This window comes from Choristoneura fumiferana, chromosome 23 (assembly GCF_025370935.1).
Source record: "Choristoneura fumiferana chromosome 23, NRCan_CFum_1, whole genome shotgun sequence".
Classification (NCBI taxonomy): domain Eukaryota; kingdom Metazoa; phylum Arthropoda; class Insecta; order Lepidoptera; family Tortricidae; genus Choristoneura; species Choristoneura fumiferana.
The window spans coordinates 18930826-18956893 of NC_133494.1; the positions used below are offsets into that span (position 1 = coordinate 18930826).

Consider the following 26068-nt stretch of genomic DNA (forward strand, 5'->3'; position numbering starts at 1 on the left):
TAGGCATCATTCCAATGACGTTCAGTAACTTCCGCCTGTAGACACCGACAGTGTCATTGGAACTATTGGTACGTCGCCGGCCTTGCGAAAATAGTACACTCGCATTTTAAAAATAACTTATGTTAGCAAGACAGGGAAAACTTCAGGCGCTGGTACATTCCAAAATTTGCAAGTACCGGGCAAGAAATACTTTAATGTATACTTAACTATTACACAATTAGATACGCCCAAAGACAATGCTTATAACACACGACACAAGCCAGTGTAATTATACTTATTACGACTTAGGTAGGTACCATCTTTCGATTCCTAGTAAACAATTCTGGCGCTTTAAACAAGCTCCAGTAAATCGCTACCGCCCATTCCTCGGCCTCCCCGCACGTGGCGCTTGGCTGCGTGCGCGCAGTAATTGGGCGTCGCGCGCTTTGATCCCCGCCGCCTCGAATTAGCGGCTCACATTCCGCTTCCGCTCCGCCCGTGGACAGCGTTTCTTGGTACGCTGATGTTGCAATTTATGTACCGCGGTTGTTGTGATTTACTGCAAAGAAAGTAACGAAAAGAAAGTACTTCTATACAAAGTTTCTTTAAATTAATCTTACTACACTTATTATAAAGAAGGTAAGCGATTTTATTTAAAAAACTTTTGAAAAAAGTCATAGCATCTGCTATTTGTGTAACAAATATAATTTCGCAGTTATATTATAGTGGATTGTTATATTAATGGTAAACTTGACGAGTCTTTCTACTGAAAAATGCTTTAAAAAAATAGTATCCCACCAAAAACATTCTGTAAAAAACTCTTGTTTATCTCTAAAAAGTAATGAAATCTAGACAAAGTTGTGCCAAGTCTAAGGTTCCTTACTGCGATTTCTTTATTATTATAGTTAATGTTGTGTGACTTGGCCGTTGACTTGTACCCACTCACGTATAAAGAATGTTGAGTCTTAAGTCTTATCCAGTAAATTTGAGACTCAATACGCGGACAATATAAACATTCTTTTAGCTAGTAGATTATTATTTAGTAGTATTTAGCTCTTAGGTATATGATTGTATTTTCTATAAGTTTATATTCTTAAATTGAATAAAGATATTACACAATCACGTAAGCTTTACATTAGTATTTCATTAAATTAAAGATGACTATACATATTATGTATAATAGCAAATATATATATGGTCATTTACATTCTTTTAGTTTCATAAACTAAGTAGGTTAGGTACCTAATACTTTTTTAAGCGTTTCAGTAGAAGAACTCGTCAAGTTAACTATTTTTTTTTTAATGCAAAAATAAACGAAATAATAATCCACAATAATATAACTGCGAAAGTTATATCTGTTACTGTTCACGCTTAAGCTGCTGACTTCTTACCTTTTTTTGTAAGTTATTTTAAAGGCAGTCAGGTTTTTTTTAAATCCCTCTCTTGTCTTTTGTCTTTAGTTGCTGGACGCATCAGACTACATTACTGTGTTTCTGAGGGTAGTGTGTTCAATCCCCTGCATAATGAGAGCGCCAAATGGGATTCCGCAAGTTAATGCAGTCGTTAAACCTAGCGGTCCGCGCTTTAATGGAGAATTAAATATAAATCGCTTTTATGAAACATTAAAGAATTTCATTACTGATATACTTGACAAGTTAGATTGTTAATATTTTTTTATTTTTCTTTTTCAAATAATTACCCAAAGAATGCCCAAAGACAACTTTTTTTTTTATTTGACTAGATGGAACCGAGCAAGTGGTCTCCTGATGGTAAGAGATCACCACGCCCATAAACATCTGCAATACACCTGGTGTTGCAGATGTTTATGGGCGGTGGTGATCTCTTACCATCAGGAGGGTAGTGTAGCTTGGTGCTGGCTGGCTGGCTGGCTTTTACAATTTTTTTTAACAGAGGCAGCGCATTTTTGTCTAAAAACGTGCTGACGTTTGCGATCGCATTCACCATCTCTTTCCACCCTCGTCTTAGAGACCGTTCACACAGAGACATCAGATTCCTTGCGGAACTGTTTTGTACGATCCGATTTAGTAGCAAGATTATTTAATGGACGCGTTTTAAGCTTATGGTTGCAGGATTGAGAAACAGAACGGATCCTGCAAAATGTTTCTGTCTTATATGCGACTGCAATTCGTCCGGTCGTTCTATAAAATACCGGATCCGATTTAGTGCAACTGTATTTCAGTACTTGCATTCAAACAAGCTCGAACAAAAATCCTGTAATAACCTAACCAACAAAAAGTTGGAAAACCTCGACTTTGTCAATTCAAAGTTCAATATCTCAAAAACGACTGAACTGGTGTTGGTGAAACATATCTAAGAACCATCGCTAAAAAACCTGCTTTCAATTAAAAAAAACCCGCATTCAAATCGGTCCACCCGTTTAAGAGCTACGGTGCCACGGATAGACACACATACGGACACGTAGCGGTCATAGTTATAACACCCCTCTTTTTGCGTCGGAGGTTAAAAAACCATATTCGGACCTGAGGATCCTATAAAACCGGGCAGCCATGTAAACACACTATCCGGTTTTGCAGAATCCGATATAGTAGCAGATCCGACAAAACTTACGCCTTGTAAACGGACTCTTACCCCTTATTCATAAAACTTAACAAGCCTATGTTAACTAACAAATGCTTTGTCCCTTTCTAACAAATACAAATGTCAAAGTGACAGATAAGGACAAACGAATTTTAGCGGCATTTTAACTAAAATAGGTTTGATTGTCGTTTATGAATAAGGGGTTATACCGTGTGAGAGCAAGAAATGCTAAAAACAATTGCGATTCCTTATGCGTTAGACAAATAAAAAAACATTCTCTCCTCAGACTTCTGGTCCATTCATGCGTACTATAATAACATTTGGGCTCCACGGAAAGCCAGCGTTGCTGCAGTGGAGGTCCTTTTTGGTGTCTTTTCGTTTCACCACTTAATTTAGTTTTATTGTTAGTTTTTACTACCGTAAGTTGGTACTGATGGAACGATATGGAACCAAATAATACTAAAATCTTTTTACAATGCACGTGCTCGGAAAGTGCCTCTTGACGTGGGTCAACATATCCATAGAAAATTAGTGATTCCTGCACGCATCCACAAGTGTGCAGTAAAGTTGTATGGATTCTACTTACCGCACTTGTGCGGTAAAGTAACTTTTTAAATTGCCAAATGATGTCCAAGTATTGTTAAAAAAATAAGTCTAAAGAGTCGTTATAGTTAGGCTTTGAACAAATAAGAAAACGTTTGATGCAACCAACTGAATATTTACTGATAAGATAATACAGATTAAACGCGACAGAAAAGAGAACGTTAATTTTTTTTTTCACGTAAACTCGTATTTTAATTCCGTCTAAAGTTATGAAAAAAAAGGGAATAAATTCTAGAGTCCAATTCGGACCGTGCGACGTCAAGCGCGCGCACTCGAAAGTTAACCAATGAGCTTCCAGTGCCCTTAGTGTAAGTTTTCGGTTACAAAATACGTCTCGATCGCGTTCGCGTTAAAATCTTAATTTGTATGGAAACACGAACAGCGCCTCTAGCGGCACGTTTGCGCAACAACTTTTGCGAGTGTAGGTCTGCTTGTCAAATTAACGTAAACTATTTCGTCCGCGAATCGTAAAGTTAACGTAAACCCGATCGACTCGACTAATCAAAACGAATGGGGATGCCAGATGTTTCAGGTTTCGCGGGATTCTCCCGAATTTTAGTATGTCCTCCCGACTCCCAACAAAGTCAAAAAAAATCATAAAAACAATATAATATAATACAATACAATACAAAGACTCTTTATTGTACACCAGAAATAACAACTACTAACAACAACCACAACACCTACAACAACAACAACTTCATTTTATAAAACAATAATTTTAAGTTCCAAATGCTTGCACTGAATGACATCAAATCCCTTTTCTTGGCATAGTACCTAACACCCAGTAACAGCCGTGATGCAAAGAATTTTAAAAAATCACGTTTTTTTTTAAGCATTTTTTTACTGATTGTTTTCCTGGTTGTAGTAAATGTGAAAAAAATACTTTATTTAAGAATTATTTGATCTTGCCATGATAGCGGGTAAATGGTGAAAAGGGACAAAAATGTAATATACATACTTATATGAACAGTAACACGATATTCGAGTAAAAAATAAATGACGTAGGTAACAAGAAAACCGTTTTCTGATTTATTTATTTATTTATTTATGTAAACACTAGCTGTTGTCCGCGACTCCGTCTGTGTAGAATTTGTTTAGCACCATCCCGCGGAAATTATGCAATTTTCGACATTAAATGTATCCCATGTTCTTTTCCGAAGACTCAAACTATTTGTATTCCGAATTTAATCTTAATCGGTTCAGCGGTTTAGACGTGACGAGGTAACAAACAAACCGACTTACAAACTTTCACATTTATAATATTGGTGGGATTTCTCTCGCAGCAGACAAAATGTTAAATGGTTTTGTTTTTAATATACTTACTTATATTTGAATTTATTATTGTTTCTCCCGTCCAAAGTACCAAAATCCCGATAAATCGTTATTTTTATCGATAATAGGGTCATTCGATCTGGCAACCCTACCTAACTACAAAACAAATGTCAGACTGACACCGCCCTAATTTACATCGTCTCAGTTCAAGAAAAACTTAAATGTTATTACATATATTATTTGGTCGCGCTGTCATCGTTGTAAAGTGGATGCTCCATAGATGTGAAGCTGGAGGAAGATGCTTGTGATATCATGGACGGAATTTCGCACCAAAGTGCCCATACTCCATAGTTATAGACCATAGTTTAGTATACAGCACATACTGCAGTACTTGGAACACGTCTTCAGGCGGGATGGCGACTCCATAGAACAGCTGGTCGTGCAGGGAGGAGTGGAAGGAATCAGGTTGCACGTCAGGTCACCTCTGGACTGACCAAGTGAAGGCCACTGTAGAAAACCAAAAAGACAGTTTGCCAACAGAGAGATATGGTAGGAGATCGTACGAAGAGCTGTCCGCCTCTACCCATGACGCGGACGCATCAATATGCCTACGCCTGGTCTGCCAAGAGCGAAACGACAAAGAATAAAGTTTCATACTAATGGTTTGAAAATGTCATTCAAATACAATTGGTTGACACTTCAGGTGGCATCGTTTTTTAAATTGAGATCCGATTTTTCCAGATAGAATACATTGTTCACTATTGATACCATGCACAAACTATGGGCTTGGACTTTAATTAACATATTGTGTCACAACTGTCAAGTGAGAAGTAAGTAAACATTGTATGGTCAAACAAATTGAATCATGACCCAGGGTGGAACCTTTTTATAATCAATTTCACTATGATTTTCTTGACAAAAGTATGAGATGTCAACATGACATTAGTAGCACAAAGGTTCCACCCTGAGTCATGATACAAATTGTGCGACTTTACCTAATAATTTCACTGAAATCTCATGATATTTGTTAGACAATTCTGGATGATGATTTCAATTATTGTAATAGTTTTCAGTTAAAAATTAACTTGCTTGTTTCAGAAATGAGGTTTTGTGCCATAACCCATGAATTTCTTCTTATGGCAATTATACACTTATTTCATTATTATTTTCTTTTGCCACCATGCTTTTAGAAATCTGTAGAATTTGCAATCAGTATTCTTGCTTGTGTTTTTGTAATTCATAAGAACACATCATGTTAGGACCATATTTATTTACTCATCCTCGCCCAAACTAAGCATTGACTATGGATACTAGGCAACGGATAAACATACTTAATAATATAAAATCATTTTTATTTATAGGTATAGATAATACAAATTTCATATTAACATTTTCTACTATCATGGAACTCAAGAGTAACACAATATGTTAATCAATCAGGCATTCCTTCTAGATTAACAAGTAAAAGTTGTCAATTCAACAATTTTTTTTTTCAGATAAATTGAAATGCTCACCTATTCTCAAGATACTGTAAACCTCACAAGGACTAAGAAATGCACTGAGAAATTGAAAAGAGATGCAGCGGCGGCCTTAGGGAGTGGCGAACAGGGCAATCGCGCAGGGCCTCGCGCAACAACTTAAGCTAATTAAAAAAATATAGATTTTTTTAACTATATAGACCTGCTGCCCGGGGCCTCGCAATGGGTAAGGCTGCTGCTGAAGAGATGTTATTGAATATTTACATTTACTTACCAGTGATGCTTAGATTAAAATTTGTTTGAAATCTTGCCTTCTTTGTTTTATTTACATTCCATGTCTATAAAAAAGATATATTGAACCAGGTTTCTGGGACAGCATTTCCGGAGCGAGCGACGGAGGAATTTTTAAAACTCGAGCCTATCAGTCTCTAAGGACTGAACACACCTGTGATATAGGTAGTGCCACCAGAGTTGAGTTCACACACACAAGAATATATGTTGCCTATGTAATGACATCAGATTTCATTTTATTTTTCGATTTTCCATGTATGAAATGTGATTTGGTGCTGGATGATAGAAGCGATTTCAACTACAGAATAACAGTTAACTTGAATAATTATTTACCTACTTACATACTTTATTATGGACAGTAAACTACCTAATTATTTTTATAGGCTACTTTTTATCCCAATATTCCCATGGAGTAAGGATTAAATCTTGAAGTTTCAACCACTGGGTTTAGTCATGAAATTTATTTAACTTTAAAATAATTTATTAAATGTGATTTGGTGCTGGATGATAGAAGCGATTTGAACTGCAGAATAACAGTTAACTTGAATAATTATTTACCTACTTACATACTTTATTATGGACAGTAGACTATCTAATTAGTTTTATTGGCTACTTTTTATCCCAATATTCCCATGGAGTAGGGATTAAATCTTGAAATTTCAACCACTGGGTTTAGTCATGAAATTTTAATGAAATTTATCTTTTCAAATATAATTTTTTTAGATAAATAAATTTTTTAAATAGATAATTATTAAAATTGCTGTATTATTATTATTATTTCATTTAAACTGCAAAGTTGTTGTTGCAAGTGCAACTAATCAGTGTTACAGACTTATAATAAGTTCCTTTACTAATACTTCAATAGAAGTATTAAGATTCTTTACTAATTACTACCACTTCTTTCATTCTTTCCACCATTTTCACCCCTTGTAAAGAAACAAGTGCAAAAAAAAACAATACTTCCATTGAACAAAAAACTAATATACAAAACATTGATTTTCTTGGAAGATATATGATGAAGCTTTGAGGGGGTAAATAAAAAAAACAAGTTTAAGATTTTAAAGAAACTTGAAGGCATAAAATCAGTTTTTATTACACTTATCAAATTTAAGTTTTTGTCAGAAACGTAATCCATACTTATATTATAAATGCGAAAGTGTCTCTGTCTTTTTGTTAACTCTTCACGCTTGAACTGAATGATTAATTTAAGATAGTTCGAGTCCCGGGGAATCAGATTTTTATCCTGGAAAATACACATTACCCGTGCAAGAGTGATAAACAAATTCTGGTCAGACAAAATCACAGGTGAAAACTAGTTTAAAACAAACTACCTTAACTAATTACAAACAAATAAACTTAAGAAATGGGAAAATTAGACTTACAGATTTTTAAAACAACTTGTGTTTAAAGTAAGTTAAAAACCTAAAGCTTGTAAAAAACAATAATAAACAAATTTGTGCACACTAATATATTCTTTCTGCTTTAGGCAATTGTATATTAACAAGGATAATTTGTATAATAAGATTAGAAGTTGAGCACAGGGCAGACATCTTGTGTAGCTTTGTAAATAGAATATAATACATATGAAAGGATTTGAAGAACAGATGGCAACCACAAACTGGAAGATACTGCAGCCCTCCCACTAGGTAGACCAGTAATGTCGGGAAAATTGTGTTGTTTTACAATCTTCATTCAACAGTTGGACCCCTTCTGTTTTTGGTGATGATCCAGATCCATGCAGTCTCCTCCTAAGAAAATATCAATTGACAATATTAGATAGGCAGTCACTGACTGAGTCTATAATTTAATTTTTGCAGGTGGTAGGACCTTGTGCAAGGTCCGCCCGGATTGCTACCACCATCTTGCTTGCTAATCCTGCTGTGAAGCAGCAGTGCTTGCGCTGTTGTGTTTCGGGGTGGAGAGTAAGACAGCCAGTGGAATTACTGGCACTTGAGTATTTTATCTTCGGCCTCTTAGGATTTTAGGGCGGTGGTGATCTCTTACTATCAGGAGGCCCACTTGCTCGTTTGCCAACCATTCAAATGAAAAAAAAAATTGCATTCCTGAATTGCAGTTAGTCTGTCAAAAATAATGGTTACATGAGCGAAGCTATGTGTAAAGGCAAGTTCATAATTCCATACTATTATTTAATGTTATAAATGCGAAAGTGGCTGTCTATCTGTCTGTTCCTGCTGAACCAATAAAAATGAAATGTTGTACAGAGATAAACAGTATGTACCTATCAGGGCCGTGCGGAGGCCCTGGCCTGGAGCACACAAGAACTTGGGGCGCTTTTGAAAATTAAAGAAAGTTTTACTTAAAAACATTTTTTCTCCGTTTTTTGACCTTTTGGGTGTCCCATTGGCTGGGGGGCACTGATGGGCACGGGTCCCGTGTGCCCTTATGGTATAGATAGGATTAGTAAAGAGGGAAAAAGGATAGTTTTTATCAAGGAGCGATAAACGAGTTCGAGGTAGACCAAGTCGCAGGCAACGGACAATATTATGTAAATTTATATTACCATCTTTTCAAGAGATAAAGAACCGTTTTTCGAAATCTGTTTGTCAACAAAACATAGTGTGTAAAATTGAGATATTATTGAATTCTCGAGAACTATTGATAGCATTAGTCGCAATATTTAGTTTTAAGCCAGATATGGAACAGGAAAATATGAGAGAAAAAAAATGCATCAACAGTACGATTGGTAAATAAATAAACAAAATTCTTACCTACCAGTCAAAGCTGCGAACATTGGTCTCAGCCTCACCCAACAAACAGTTGCAGGAAACTTCCATTTCTACAATTTCCACATCCTAAATCTTCAACTTGTGGTAAGGTACAGCAGTAAATAAAAATTGATCATCTTCAATTCAATGATTTTGTCCTTTAGCAAAGGTCGTACACATCATAATCACTTTTTTTCTGCGGCTACTATTTTGTCACATACAATAAGAAGTCAATTTCACTTTACTTTTAGTTATTATCGTTTTATTAACCTGGCCTCTCCCAGAGGCACAAATTTATGCCCAAATTCCTTTGATCCTGTTATCCTGGAAGATGACAGATTATTAGAGCAGCTGGTCTTGTTACGTACAATGGCCTCCATCTTTAATTTACGTTACTTCGAGTCGATCGAGCACACGCAATCGAAATAGTGACAAACGGAAGACGCGAATGTTTCGTTTAAAATTCGTACGAATCGAGTATCGAACGCTCGCCGCGGCAATAGTTGCGTTCAGAAAATGATCGACGGAATTATGTACGTCAACTTAGAGCTACCTCTAGTTGCTTCAAGTTGTTTTGGCCAATGATCACCATTCATTCTTTGCTTTTCGCTGTGCGTGCACGACATTAGCGCCACCTAGCGTCCGCGACTTTTCTGGCTTGTTGCTCTGACGTTTTGAAATTTCATCGCGACATTGTGACCAAAATCAAACCTTTAACCATCCTATAACGTATCAATTTATAATACAAAATTACTGAGATATAATTGTTCTTATATCGCTAGTAATAAATGAAATATCGTTTTCAGATCAAAATGAGTATCATTTTAAAGACCGGTTTTGTGAGTATCACTTAATATAAAATTTCAACAATTCATAAGGAAAATTGTTGCTGGACATGTCCGAGATGTAAAGGAATTAAGAACAAAATAGGGACAGTGTTCAATAATTCAAGCTCGCATCATAACAGAAACATCTATTACTAAAATTAGGTAGTTAATGTCTATACAAATTGCTTTGTTAATGACAGATTCATATGAGTATGACAGATGACAGAGCCAGAACTATTTCTACTTTTGGCCACCATGAGGGCTGCGATAGATTTCATTACCAATAGTACTTCGCACCCTCCCAATAGGGATAAAAGCACAGAATAAGTAATAGGACAAGTGCAGAAGCTTCTCTGCCGTAAAAAATCTACTTTTAGGCATAGGAAATAAGAACTTTATGCTTCCCTGTCTGTTCTGATACGATATGCGAAAGTTTGTAAGTAAGATAAGATATTACTTGTACTAGTTGTACTTACGTGAATTATGACTTGTACCTATTATTTTCTGGAATTTCCTTTTACTGAGGTAAGTACTAGGTACCTATACACCAGTGGGGACATGTTTCTCCTACGTTTGTCCTACGTTTTATACTAAGTTTATATTTAATTTAAAACATTACTACACGTACTCATACAGATTTTTTTTCTGCGCAAATACAACGGGAAGATTATTTTATATCTTCCCGTTGTATTTGCGAAGTTGAACAATTTATAATTACCGTGCGAAAATTCGACTTCCAATAGCAAGGACACAAAAACACACGGTTTGATTATCCGAACTTTTGATTGTCCGATCTATTCTCAATTATTTCGGATAACCAAGGTACGTGCTAACTTGACGCACATTGCTTTCATATGAGAAATGAAATCCTACTGCGTGTGTGTGTGTGTGTACTTGTGGTTGCGTGAGCGCGTGTATATGTATTATTTGTTCAGGAATGGTGTTAGATCGTTCTAAATGGAAAGTAATTTCTTCTTCCTATTCTCCACATCACTTTTTTCACAGGATATGAATTATGACAGCAGTCATAAGGCAAGTGACAACTTTACTTTAAAATTACGTTAGCGTTAGCGAGCTCCTCGCAAACTATTGCGAACGTGAAAATCGGTAGGAACTCACACTCGCAATTGTTCGTCTCAAACATTACGCAGTCGAAGTGAGTTGCTATTCTATTCGAAAAGTGAACCGTACTCACTGTATTTCTTAGGAAACGTATCGACGATCGAGGGTTACGTATCGACGATCGAAAGTTACGTATTCGACGATCGAACGCTCGATTTACGTCGTCGAATAGTAAACGACTGTTTTGTGAAAACGCTACACTAGAGGCACTGTGCGCGCGCACGACGTAGCACGAACCAATCATGGTTACCCGTTCGCGCCTGTCATGAAACCCCGCCAAAGTAATGTTCATGAGTTCAGTCCGGTGAATTAATTTTTGATGAGTAAATTAAAATGAAGAGTTTAAATGATGAATTTATATCTGACTTTACGCCGCCTTACGTCCTCCACGAAGCACATATTGTCAGTGACAAACTCAATGCTGAACAAAATACGTGAACTATAATATACATACCTAAGTTAATAAACATCGTAAATTGATAGAATAATCTACTTCTACACGCATGGGATATTATAACATCTACTGGTATGTCTTATTCTTATTTATTTGCTTTTATCTATTAGAATTAGTGAACCAGTTTTGTTTTATTTACAGTTCCAAAGCCAAAAAATCTCAGATTTACGGTAACTTTTTGTTAAGAGCTGGTAGATTAGATACATAATACATATACTTGATGTTACTTAACTATTACAGGGGGTGTACTGCCTTTTCGGCGAAATATTTCGCCAAATTTCACTTAGCAACCAACCTTTCGCCGAAGTTTCATTTGGCAAACCAATCCTTGGCATAACTTTGCTTCACATTTTTCTTATTCGCAACATTTTTATATTGCAAAATTTTACTTCATCACACTTTTATGTGGCAAACAATTATGTAGCAAAATTGGCTAAGGCAAATAACAAATAGTCAAATAACATTTAGCCAAGTTTTACACATAAGGTAGATATATCAATCATGATATATAATAAAAAGAATAAATGTTAAATTATGTAGCGGTGAGTGAGCGAAGCGAGCGAGCAAGACGAGACTAGGCAGAAGCGACTTGGATAGGTTAGGTTCAGAAGGCTAAGGAAGGAGCGAAGCGTAGCGTAGCTTCCGCTTTAGCCTTCGATGTTAGGTTTTTTTTGTAACAGAACGGAAAAAAATCATTGGCTTGCTGCTTGTTTGCTTGCTAAATTAAGGAATGCAATCAACGCATTTGACGAAAACACAAATGACATCTTAAAAAAATCCCAGGTAATAATTTGCATAATAATCATTTATCAAATCATTAGTTGGGAAATGATATCAGTGCGAAATGTTGAGTTGGGAAGTGAAATTTTGCCTAAATAAAAATATGGGATAAATAGTTTGGGAGTTAATAATTTGCTAAATAATTTTCGCAAATCATTAGTAAACCATTACAGGGATCTATTCACGGGTTGCACTGATATTTAGCATTATAGGAGCGTGCACTCCTCCATAAGGACTAGCCAATATAAGTGTGGAAAATGTCAAGCAACAAGGGCTAATAATTAATCATATAAAATCACGATACTAAAAAAAGTCTCCTTTACCTATCATTAGTAGCTGTAGCTGTTCTAATCTTCTGAGTCAATGATTGTTATGAAAGTTGGTTTAATAAAGTGTATACGTTAACGATTTTGGTTCGGCGTGCATGTCGGTATGTATATCTACTGCCTGCTACTGTAGTAAAAGGAGTATGGCAAATAAATGATGTAGTCACTGCCTCGATTTTTTTCCTCGCTTAATGCATTGTAAAACGTTGTATGATATACGTGTCGAAAGTAGGAAATTCCCAACTCGTGCCGGCTCAAAACACTCGCTTCGCTCGTGTTTCAAGTTCTCCGCCACTCGTTGGGAATTGCCTACTTTCCGCACTTGTATCATAAATAACTATTCTTTATGTAAAAGTTGAAGAACGCCGATGCCAAACTTCATGGTTAAACGTGACGTGACATGGATAAGAATAATAATAAAAATTGAATTCGCGCTGTCATCGTTCACCACCATTACGGCATTAGTGCCACTTGTCCCATGGGACAACTGGGACGTAATCATCCCAGTAGTCCATGATGGGACAACTCAATGGGACTAGTGGGATAGACGGTCATATTTCGTTTTCTAGAATTTTCTAGAGTTTTCTTAGCATATTAAAAGTGTAAATGTCAGCATATAAGCTAGGTTTGGAACTTTGGATCATTTCCGAGATCCACCTCAAACATTCTCATTTACGAGTATACTAGTGATACTAGCAGATGACAAAAAAATAAGTGAAGTGAAAAAATATCCCTTGAATGTATCTGTCGCGTGTTTACCCACCATACCGGAACAGTATGTCAAAAACAACCGACGGGGTGTCACACACCCTGTTTGTATTCAGAATATGATACAGTCCATTTTATTATTGCTTTACGTTCACGAGGGTTCGTGACTCATTATTTGCATTTGTTGCACACCTTTTTGTTTATAATACTTTTGATTGTTAATGAATTAAAACTTAGAACTTAAGAAATGCGCGTAAAAAGATGAAATTCCGTAAACTACTTCAACTTTGCCCTCTGGCCCCAAAATGCCTGATTTGATTTAGAGTCGATAACTTAGCACTCTTATAGGTTTTAAACTTTTATCTACACGGGAATTATTATTACGGGGGGATAAAAGTTTAAAAACCTAAAGGGTGCTGATTTATCGACTCTTAATCGAATCAGGCAATGTTGGGGCCAGAGGGCAAAGTTGAAGCAGTTTACGGTTTTACTTTGAGTTTCATTATCATCATCATCATATCAGCCTCAGGACGTCCACTGTTGGACATACGAGGAGTCCTCCCTATAGACCTCCGTTTGCTTTAGCTTAAGTCCTGCGTCCAGTCCATGGAGTCATCCATCCATCTCGTTGGTGGACGTCCACGCTTGCCGATACGCCGTCTCCATTTGAGAACTTTTCAGCCCCAACGGCCATCTGTTCTCCGTGTTATATGGCGTGCTCATTGCCAACTTCAACAATGCCAATCTACATGGCTTTCATTAAGTTTTCTTGTACGGAACTAGGATTGCAGAATTCCCACGAGATGTAACAATTAAATTACTTAATGAAATTATATCTCATGCCATAAACGTTAGTTTTTTTTTTAATTTTCACAACTTTAAACGTCCGTATCTCAAAGCAGCAAAATAAGACTCAATGACTTTTCGCTCTACGAGGACGATATAGCCTCCTGAGCCCTCGCGTACTTTATAAAGGACCAATTAACACTAAAAATAACGGCCGGATGTACTTTATAAATTAAAATTGCTCATTTAATAAAGAATTTTGAAATAATATCAAAAATAACAAAGCAGGTCAACCACGTCCTAGGTCTTAAGCACTAAGTCAGGACACAGGAGGATAGTAATAAATTGCAAGTTATTTCCCGCATCATCTATCTTAAATACTCGTTTTGTAAAAACGTTAAAAATACTGTTGTCGCTGTATATTTTCCCCAACTCATCTCTCCACGAGTCCGTCCGATATGTCAATCAATTCCAGCCGAAACATGCAACCTTTTTAGATCGTCATGCGATAGGCGCACCCGATTTGCGTGCACTTTATTTTAAAAAAGTTTCCTCCTTCCGGTAAATGTTTGAGGCGGGAAATTGATTGACGGCACCGGAACTTGGGAAACCCAAGGAGCGGGGAAAAATTGCATTTCATTAATGTTGTGGTTAGAATGATACCGTTGGAACGATTTATAACAAAGTAAAAAAAAAGTGACTGATTTATCAAAGTTTAACACAAACCGTTGCATTGTGCTGCTACATTTAAAAAAATGCCTGAATAATGTACAATTTTTTTGTATTCTGAAATACAATATTTTTGTACATTATTTAGGGATTTTTGAAATATACGAGTATCTGAAATATTTTAGTAGACGGGTGGATTAGCTTGATTCAACACATGCAAAGAAAGGTTTTTATTGGACTCTTTGCCAAAACGTGGACATACTCGTACATACCTAGTTGTGCTTTCGACGTCGTAGATTTTGAACCACGGCTAATGCATGAAACAAATCTACTGTACCTAACCAAGCTGTAATTCTAAGTAACATTAACTGGCTTCAAATTGGAACAAAGTGCATATTAATATGAATTAAACTGAAAACATAATAATTTTTCATCGAACGCTAATATCGGTTATGTCCGAACTTGTGACGTCGATTGACTTCATTCCCATAGCTTTAACAACCCTAAATATAAAGCATAAGGTCTAATTTCCCGTAGCTCTGAAGTAAATTTAACCATACATTTATTTTCATTTGAAGTGCTCCCCGACAGTGGGCTGATTTATGAAACTAATTGTGATTGGCAGAGGTCGATTCGATTCTGGGTTGAAACGTTATTACCAATCAGTTTTAGAGTTCAGTACACTTAGGCTGCCGACAGAACCCTGTCCCTTACGGCCCGCCCACGGTGTCACTGCTGGGCAAATGTCTCTACTTCTTTCAACTACCTGTCCATGCCTCGTCTATGCCATGCTTCTGAAAGCCAAAACTTTACTAGCATAAGTGTTATTTCAAGCATCCAGCACGCACGCACGCACGCACAGACACACACACTATTATAAATCACACACAATATTATAAATGCAAAAGTTTTTAAGTCTGTTTGTTTGTAACCTCATCACGTCTAAACCGCTGAACCGATTTAGATGAAATTCGGTATACAAATTAATAGTTTGAGTCCCGGGGAAGGACATAGGATAGTTTTTAATCCCGAAAAATTGCATAGTTCTCACGGAATCGCGGGCCACAGGGTAGTTTATAGTAACAATTAGACCATTTTTAACCCCCGACGCAAGTTATAAGTTTGACCGCTATGTGTGTCTGTCTGTGGCACCGTAGTTCTTAAACGTTTTTTTTATTTAAAAAGCAGGTTTTCTAGCGATGGTTCTTAGACATGTTTTATCAAAATCGGTGTAGCCGTTTTGACAAAGTCGAGGGTTTTCCAACTTCTTGTTTTTACTAATAACATATTTTGTTACAGGTAATACTCGTAGCAGTTGTCTAAGGGAGATCGTGGAAGACGCAAGGAAATAGTTTATGTGATTTTTATGTAACGTATACAGACAGATAAACATTTGGTAAGGGGCTATAAATTTATTTTATACAGGTAATAAAATCAAAACAGCCGTAAGGCTGTGGCAACAAGATTGATGGTTACAAATCGCATAGATTTTACTGTCTAAGTATAAGGTCACGCCTTGGAAAAAGCGGAGAATGTGGTTTAGCTACACGGCTAATGTGACGGTGGTTTTGAGATATTAATACAATTCACATTTAATTTCTTAATTATTTCGTAGAAATTAGAGTTTTTCAGTATTTTTAAAGACATTTTAAACCTAAACTTAGCCAACCTAACTCAAGGTATCCAATTCATTTTGTAAGTTACATGCGATTTTGCCGTATGTATTTAATTTTTAGGAGACGAAGAAAACAGTTTCCGTCACTTTGTTCCGCACTAAGCTTCTGTATTCCATCCGTAAGCGCGAATAAACCTCTAACCTTACATATAAAAGCGCGGCCAAAAAGGTTAAGAACCGCTGTCCTTGACAAAGATCTCCCTCCCATATTTATAAATTCACGCAACTGTTGGTAGGTATAATATTGTTGGCTGAACCTGCATTGTCTTTAACATCAGATAATTATTCATGTGCAAACAGCATTTCCGATGGGTTATACAAACCGCTCTCTATGGCCAACTACGGACTCCGGAGTCCAGCTGTTCGTTGTGGAAGGCAAGGCGAAGCCACCACACCATTTTCCCAAGAAAGTCGTCATGAAGGTTCTCAGTACCGCAGTTATCAGGACCGCTGATACTGATACGACGATCACGACCACTGTCAAGAGTGTAGCGAGTTAGAAGAATACAAACCGCTCTTCTCATCTCTAGCTTCACCCTTACAAAATTGGGGTGTTCACCCTTAAAATTAGATATTAATTTAAAACTCCCTTTAAAGGGGGTAATAAAACAGGATTATGCACAATGTCTTGATGGATATAATGCAATATCTCCGGAAATAAGCAAATACTGTTAAGTACCTAATGAGCCAGAGGTACCTGATTTGGTACTCAAGCTAGGGGATTCAGTGACATTAATTGATTATCATGACGAAGAATGGAGCATTATTATTAGGTATGCGAGCTTGTGAAGACTAAAAATACTGAAGCCGTATTGCCTGGTGTTCCCTTCTTTCGCAGACAGAAATTTCATAGAATTTCGTTTCGCAGAAAATGTTTCATATAATATTTGGTCCTTGTAATTTTAATTCGAATATAATTGTTTCAACGACTATTTACTTGAATTAAACATATTTAATAAAAAAACTATTCAATGAATCTTATAATATTACTTTATTATTTATCAAAATTATCAAATTGTAGAATTATTTTTTAACAAATATTGTTTGTTCGATACAATATATTAGAATAGGTTAGAAATCGCTACCAGAAAAGTTGGTTAGGTTAGGTTAGGTTAGAACTGCGACCACATCAGATGCATGTTTTTCTTGGTAATAAGTTTTATAATAAATAAATAATATGAGAATAATGAATATTTGATTTGGTATTCTTTGAAATGAATATCTAAACAAACATTTATATTTGTAACAAAAATCAATGATTTAAATTTCTTCAAAGTAAGTGTTCTGCGTATTGATTATTCTACGAAACGATAATATGATAAAAAATGTCTGTTAAACGAAATTATATTAAAATTTTGTCCGTAAAACAACGTACAACCCGCATTGTCTAACGTTTCTGACGCTAGCGATCGCAATAAAATGACAGTTTTTGTATGCGTAATCTGTCATTTGATTGTTATAGCGAGAGTCAGTAACGTTACGCAATAGACCCTCTGTACCACTACCATGAGTTTACAGTGACCGTACTCCATAGCGACAGCGTAAATTATTTGTAGAGGCGCTGTACAATTCTCCATTCAAATAATTTACGCCGTCGCTATCGAGTAGGTACGGTCACCGTAAACTCATGGAAAACAAAAAAGGAAAAACAAGTCTAGTAATAGTTGGCCTAGAACGTTGTCCAGTTTTTGTTTTGTTTACAATTAAATAAAAAATATTTCAATACCCTAATACAAATAGTAGGTACTTAAGTGAATTTTAAAATTAGGTATCTATAAGGCATGCTGCATGAAAGCATCCAAATGAATTTTTATGCCACAATGCACCACAAAAGTTATACAAATACAAATAATAATGTAATTAACAGCCTGTAATTTACCTATATTGGACAATTATTTGTAATTGTATGTACAGTTGCAGTAACTTAAAGTTCTTTTTTTATTTTTTATTTATAAAAATTAAGGCAGACGGGGTCTTTTTTGATGAATACTTTTTTTTAGGTTGCCGTAAAAATGGCCGCTTAAGAGTATATACTTAACAAAATATTTATTTGGAATGGTCTTATTATTAATTTATATTTCATACCCATGCTACAATTACAATCCATACTTAGTTGCAATATAAAAGTGGATACTTATGTTAGGACACTGATTGTACAGTCACCTGCATTAGGTAATATCTGCCACAGCGGAGCGTGCAAAAATATCTGACAGGTCCTATCAGCCCTACAAATAGTTACTGTGGTATCAGATATTTACGCAAGTTTTATTGTGTTAGATGTTGGTGCTGGTGACCATCATACAAAAAACAAAGTCAAAGTCAAAGTCAAAATATCTTTATTCAATTTAGGCTATACCAAGCACTTATGAATGTCAAAAAAAATCTACCACCGGTTCGGAAAAACCTTTGTTGAGAAGAATCCGGCAAGACTCAAAGAGGTATATTTTTTTAAACAGATTTACAATATTATATACCTATCTATATCACAAGTATGTAACACAACTTTATTTTATTTTTAACACAGTAGGTTCGCTATTTGAAGGGATCGCTAATGCGGATCCGAATTATTTCCAAATATCCCTGTCCATGATATAATCATTAACTTTAAAATACGCCTTAGATATAAATGTCTTCTTGACAATAGATCTGAATTTTGTATCCGTCACATTCTTTATCAAATGGAAACATCTGTTTGTGGAAAGTATTAGCGCGCCCATTTTGACCGATGACCGCCATTACGACATAGCGACGTCGATGGGGACGCAACAGAGCCAAGAAAGGGTAGCTTTTTACTTTGGTATTTGTATTCACATACGTCAGTAATTTTTGTTTTTGAGAGGTTTTCCGCTACGAAGAAATTTCAATGTTACTTTTATCCCGCGGGAATTATGCAATTTTCCGGTAAAAAGTATCCTATTTCCTTCCCCGGGGCTCAAACTAAATCTGTACCAAATTCCGTCGAAATCAATTTACAAGTTTTAGTGTACCTAAAGAGGTAACAGACAGAACACTTAAGCATTTATAGGTAAAAGTTTATCTCAAAAAAACAAATGCTTATTATGCAATGTGCAAGTACCTAAGTTTTTTTAAAGCACACTTCAAAATATCAAAAGGTTTCTCAATTTGCTTTCTTAAACTAAATCACGTTGAAATTTACACAATTTTTTCTCTTAAAACCACAAGGACATCGAGGAAATACTTCACAGCTTTCATCACATTTGATCCCGTACAATAAAGTCCCTACAAAAAGGGTCTTAAAAGATACCGATTGAAAATTCGGGCATCGAAATCTTTTTTTTTCCTGATCATATCGTCCCCCCCTTTCTGCCAGCATTGTGCGTGACAGTACTGATTAGATTCCTTTGATGTGGACCCTCTGTTTTCAAACAACTAATATCATATTGTACGGTTTGGACTCAAAGAAAATATGCCCTTTTATACAGAATTATCGATCTGGAATGAGAAAACGACACCCCAAAACAGGTGTGGAGTCGGGAAATTCGAGTTTAATACTCTGGCCATTTTATTTGAAGGTACATTTGTAAGTGGGTACATGGCATAAGATATGGCGTTTAATTATGTCGCTTCAATTCTTTTATTGTCATAGTGAAATGTTCTTTAAGGGTTGTACCTTTGTTTTCTGTACCTACTGCTCACTATATTGTTAACCCCCGACGCAAAAAGAGGGTTATAAATTTGACCGCTAGTACGTGTATCTGTCTGTGGCACCGTAGCTCTTAAACGGGTGGACCGATTTGTGGTGGACCGACCAGGGTTTCTAGCAATGGTTTTTAGACATGTTTCATTAAAATCGGTTCAGCCGTTTTTGAGATATTGTACTTTTTGTTGAATAGGTTATCGAGTTCAATAAAGATTCATTGTTTTGTAGATTGTAGTCAGGTCAGATAGGTAGGTAATTGGGTCAGGTAAAAATATCTTTAAGTGCCTAAATGAAGATTTTTCATTTTATATTTTAGTTACACATTGTACGGTGTGCGCAGTACTTTTCCTGTACTTTGTTAAATATTTTTTCACAAAATTTTGGCTGCAAAAATGGCTGTCAATCTAATATCATTTCTGGTGAAGGTCAAATGTAACACGTTAATTTCACAGATGGGATGTTATGAATAATGCGCGATGTAATTATCGTTTGGGAATTGGGTCAGATGAATTTGGTTCATAACAACAACATTATTCTGAAAACTTGCAACTTGGAACTATATACATTAACCTAACATACCTAATATACACAATATCCACTGCTGAGACATAAAAAAAACTTTTTAACCTTATAAATAACGAAATTCTTGCACTGACACTGAATTGTAAACACAAGTCCGAGCATACTGTAAAATCAATTGTAAAAGTAATTACCAAATGTGAATGTGAAATAAAAGATTATTCAATGGAATATAGAAGTTTGGATGAAAAAAAAAAGGATTTGGATGATAGATGATGACTAAAAAGTGATACTACGTATTTTTAAACTACTCGACGCTTTCTACATTTATAATAGTTGACGGTGATTTACTAAATTCTCCGCCATCACAAGTATGGTCTTCACAGGAAAGGTTTTTTGCTCGAATGTGAGTCATTACAGTGGTTTTGACCAACCATCATTGGGTCATCCACAACCTCTAATAACCTAGTGCAGCGACTTAGAAATAAGTATAAAAGCATTTCAAAACAGCATTTTTTTTGTGACTTGTACCAAAGTGCTAGGGCGAGGGTGGAACTGGAACCCTCAGTACAAAATTTTAAACTCCCAGCAACGGTTCGACCCCGGCCGTAAAACGGCGAGCTAAGTGTGCATTCGATCAAGTCCGCTCAGACTCAATTTACTAAATAGAAGCGTGGCGCTACAACAATAAATAAGTACAAGTCAACGCACGTACAAAGAGCTCTGGGTGGCTAGTGGAGGGGATACGTTTGCGCATCTGTCAACTAACAATCCTATGGCGTGACGGCCACGCGCGTGCTCCTACGCCCCCTCCCGCGTCCCCCACTGCTCCGCCGCCAATTTGGTCCGTATTTCGCTCACTGCGCAGGTCGCCAGGAGCTCTTTTTACGTGCGCTGATTTGTACCTCATTTAGTTTCTTGCCAAAATCTTCTCAACACCTTTTTTCGAATCAGTGGTGGGGGACTAGTGGGATAGACGGTTTTATTTTACATTCTTGTGCTTGTTATAGCCTCATCATCATCATCCCAGCCTATATACGTCCCACTGCTGGGCACAGGCCTCCTCTCAGAACAAAAGGGCTTGGGCCATATAGTTCCCACGCGGGCCCAGTGCGAATTGGGAACTTCACACGCACTATTGAATTTCTTCGCAGGTTTGTGCAGGTTTCCTCACGATGTTTTCCTTCACCGCAAAGCTCGTGGTAAATTTCAAATGTAATTCCGCACATGAATTTCGAAAAACTCAGAGGTGCGAGCCGGGGTTTGAACCACGACCCTCTGTTTGAGAGGCGATAGGTCAAACCACTAGGCCACCACGGCCTAGCCGGGCCGGGCTTGTTATAGCCTAAATTGAATAAAAATATTTTGACTTTAACTCAATTCTCACCAGATTGTCTAAATTGTGAAAGCCCTTGCGCCTCCTCCTATACGAGTACAAGGTCCAAGGTCCTCCTCCTCCTATACAATATCCTCACCATGTATAAGCTGGGATGACGAGTTTCGTATAACATTGTGGTTTTTATTCTACGACACCTGCGAGAGGAGATGCGCCAGTCCTCTTTCAAAACTAGCCACCAGTTTACTTACTTACTTCACTACTTTACTTTCAGGTTATAACACACGTCATTATAGCTGAGCATGTACCTTCTCATTAGCATGTGTTTTTTTATGAGCAATAAATGTTTTTTTCTTTATTTCTTTAATTATTGCCAGTTTAATTCAGTTCGACTCGCACTGGCTAGCTTTCTTTTATTTTGCAGCACATTCCAAATATAATTTTAAAAGCTCCAAATTCAAACCAACCGTCGACTTCGTGCGGCAACAAAAACGTTACACAACTGTCAAATTGTCAACTCCATCACCCTTCGCGGCAAGCGGTAAAAACCTTGGAGCGTTTACCCTACTGGAGAGACCAGTGATGATGAGCCTAAAAAAAGAACCAAAACTAAATTTCACCCTTCTTAACTTAATTTTTTCTAAATACTAAGCAAATTCTAATTTTTATTATTTTTGTTCTTATTTTGTAACTTAATCATTATTGTAGGGAGGGGGCCGTTAATACTTTAATAAATACAACATAATGTACTTTAGTTTCCTGTTAACCTTAGCGGTCCCCGACACCGACGACGCTTAGATTAAAAAATATTACTAGATACTTTATACTAAATTAACTTAGGCTAATTTTGCGGGAAAACAGCATAGTCCCCGCGGGATAGGGATAAACGAGATCTTCGCAGATGAAGTCGCGGGCAACAGCTAGGTAGTCCAGAATTATTTTTACTTTTTAGTTGTCTTTTTTGGCGGGGTTTTTTTGTCGGCGTTTTTTTCGGGCGTTTTTTTTAATTTTTGCTGGCGTTTTTTTGTGTCGGGGGTTTTTGAAATTTTTAATTTAAGTTTTTTTAGTGGTTAAGGAATACTACTCAAACGTCTTTGAGAAACATATTAGTATCGTTACTATTGTCTCGCATTCCACAAAGCGACAGAATCTTTGCATCTTTTTAATATGGTATAAAGTATAAAGTCACTTCCCGAAGTTTGTACTTTAAGAGATTTAAACTAAGCGACGGATTTAAATGCGATGTTCACCATCACGTTAGGTATTTTTTACGAAAGGTATATGTATATACCATATGCATATACTAACGACTTGCCCTGGCTTTACACGGGAGTAGTTTTGAGAAAACGAAGCTGAAAATTTTCAAGTACTTTTTAAATAGAGACTTTTTTAAATTGTTCTTACTCGAACCGGGCCGGGGCGGGTCGCCAGTTTTGTATAAAAAAAAAATCACACGGCACCACCAGTTTTTTAATGCTCTAAGATATTGACTGAGTGCAATAACCTCCTATCTCTGTATTTGAATGTTGACAATACAAATGTGATATCGATATCGACTTGGGTCGATTCGCCGATTTGCAACTGATGGCAACCATTTTTAACCCCCGATGCAAAGAGAGGGGTGTTATAAGTTTGACCGCTATGTGTGTGTGTGTGTGTGTGTGTGTGTGTCTGTCTGTGGCACCGTAGCTCTTAAACGGGTGGACCGATTTGAATGCGGTTTTTTTTAATTTAAAGCAGGTTTTCTAGCGATGGTTCTTAGACATGTCTTATCAAAATCGGTTCAGCCGTTTTTGAGATATTGATTTTTAAGTGACAAAGTCGGGGGTTTCCAACATTTTTTTGGTTAAGTTAGGTTATGTATTATTGCTTTGTGTTACATGAAAAATCACAAAGGGAGCGAGTTCACGGTGCTCAAGCGAAAGCAGCAATGTTATGCAACTTGCAGGATTTTGCTTGCAGGTCTAAAAACTAGATTTTAGGTAGCTGTTGTCCGCGACTTTGCGAAGTATTTTGTAGTCCATAATTTATGCATAAATTCGAGCAAATATCGGCGGCCGGTCGTAAAATCCGCCAACATAAATGACGCAACTTCAAATAAATATTTGCAAAAACAACTGAACTTTTTTTTGTCGCTTAACGCCATCTACATGTTTGAATTTTCCGGAGTTTAGAATAGTTATCTTAGGAGGAATAGTATCAAAGTACGGAAACACAAACAAAGCCGGGTTAGCCATTTCACAATCACCAAATATTACCATTCTTAACTGTCACTCTGACATGTGGCCGGCAATAAAGCAAATAATCGACTGGAATCGTATTTCACAATCGAATCGTATAATCGTATTACTTCGACACGGTTTACTCATTTGCTTTGTCAATATTAGCTTTTACTTGTTAACGCATAACTGCCTCTGTCAATATTGGATAATGCGTTGACCTCTTTTATTATACGGGAATGGCTATGCGCTTGTATGTACATTAAGTACCTAAGATGTTGTTGTTGTTGATACCTCAAACTAACCTTACCAGCGGACAGAAGCCATTTATTAAAAAAAAAGTACCTACCTAGGTACATAAGCTTTTGCCTTTTAGCTTCATTAGCAACGAATTATAATTTTATTTATCTACAGTCGAGGACTTTAATTCATGAGTGGTCACTCATGGAACCATTTCACAGTAAACGTCATAGTGACATCGCATTAATTAACTATGAAAATCGTAATGACTTTTCCTTTGAAAAGGTTCCATGGCGGCTCGTGAATAAAAGCCCTTGAGTGTACTAGACTTTAACTGTGGCTTCGCACGCGTAAATTATTAATGATTCGAAGTTTAATTAAAACTCCAGGAATAAAGGAGAAACCTCGAACATAGCTCTCTCTATTCGTAGGGACAATTTTTTTTTGCCATCAGACTCCTGTCATTCATCATTTTTAAATCTGGCAACCCTGCGACCAAAACGTCAACGACCACTGACAGCTCTATGGCCGTAAATAAATCAAGGCCGGATTGGCGCTAACTCTCACATCCGCCCACAGACAATCAATTTTCGATGCCGACCATAACTTGTAGAGTGAGAGTGATCACTGGACTTTTAGGGTTTAGACCTTAGTTTGTGATTTATTAGAATTTGTTTTCCTACACGCACGATAATAGTTAAACGCTGTGGTAGCATAGTTAGCCTTGGTAATCTGACTTATAAAAAAATGTTTTATTAATCCGTCAGTTACAAAATATCGGATGGTTTTTTTTTTTCAATCAAACAAAAAATAATAAAAAGATGAAGCATGTCAAAGTTCGGGAGTGGTCTGTGCCGCCAAGTACTATTATTAAGAGCGTTTATACCTGCTGAGCTGGCAACGTTGCATTTTTGTTAGTTTTTCTCAATTATTCCATAAAAATTTAACGAAAATAAAAAATGTGGTCTGATAGAACTCTTCTTATGGTATAAGTTAAGTAATGTGTCTACTCCAATAATAAAATTATTCGTGATAGACTTTTATATTCTTTAAAAACTAATAAATGTTTATCGGTTTTTAAAGAAAATAAAAGTTCTATCACGAATAATTATTGGAGTAACATTAACTTATATATTAAGAAGAGTTCTATCAGACCACAGTTTTCATTTTCATTTTTTTTGGATTAACCGAGAAAAACTATAAAACTAAAAAATGAAACGTTGCCAGCTCAGCATGTATAAACGCTCTTAAGTAAGTATTTATTATTTAAGTACGACGACCCGATGGCCAAGTGGTTAGAGGACTGACTACGAAGCTTAAGGTCCCGGGTTCGATTCGGTTAGGCGTATTATAAAGTTAATGATTATATCATGGACAGGGATATTTGGTAATAATTCCGATCCGCATTAGCGATCCCTTCGCATGAGCGAACCTACTGTGTTAAAAATAAAGTTGTGTTAAATACTTGTGATGTATACATATCATTTAATAATATTGTAAATCTGTTTAAAAAAATATTTACCTCGTTGAGTTTCTTGCCGGATTCTTCTCAACAGAGGTTTTTCCGAACCGCCTTTTATAGCCTAAATTGAATAAAGACATTTTGACTTTGACTTTGACTTTGACTGCTGGCTCGTGCTGAGGCACCGACCAACTTCAGATTGGTAGAAAATTATTTTCATGGTTCTTTGTAGTCGGTTAATTTTTTTTGTAATATTTTTCTAAATACACTTAAAGAGCAACCAGCACAGACAATTCTGAAGGCGAGGTGTGAAAAAATAATTCTTGTTTCACAACATGATTACCATTAAATTTAGATACAAATAATAGATTTT

At 36.4% G+C, this 26068-nt stretch overlaps 1 protein-coding gene and 2 long non-coding RNA genes across 4 annotated transcripts in view; 2 read left to right on the forward strand and 1 right to left on the reverse strand.

The window, feature by feature from the left end:
• LOC141441077 (uncharacterized) overlaps positions 1-26068 on the forward strand; it is a 356648-nt gene that overhangs the window by 174625 nt on the left and 155955 nt on the right.
• LOC141440721 (uncharacterized) lies at positions 4630-6204 on the forward strand. Of its 2 annotated transcripts, XR_012452738.1 has the most exons (3): positions 4630-5078; positions 5158-5246; positions 5913-6204. It is a non-coding gene; the product is annotated as an uncharacterized lncRNA (long non-coding RNA). The 2 variants fall into 2 exon arrangements; XR_012452737.1 differs by having other exon boundaries at positions 4630-5246.
• On the reverse strand, positions 7235-11067 carry LOC141440706 (uncharacterized). The gene is made up of 2 exons (XR_012452731.1): positions 8919-11067; positions 7235-7933 (listed from the first exon to the last, which is right to left on the reverse strand). It is a non-coding gene; the product is annotated as an uncharacterized lncRNA (long non-coding RNA).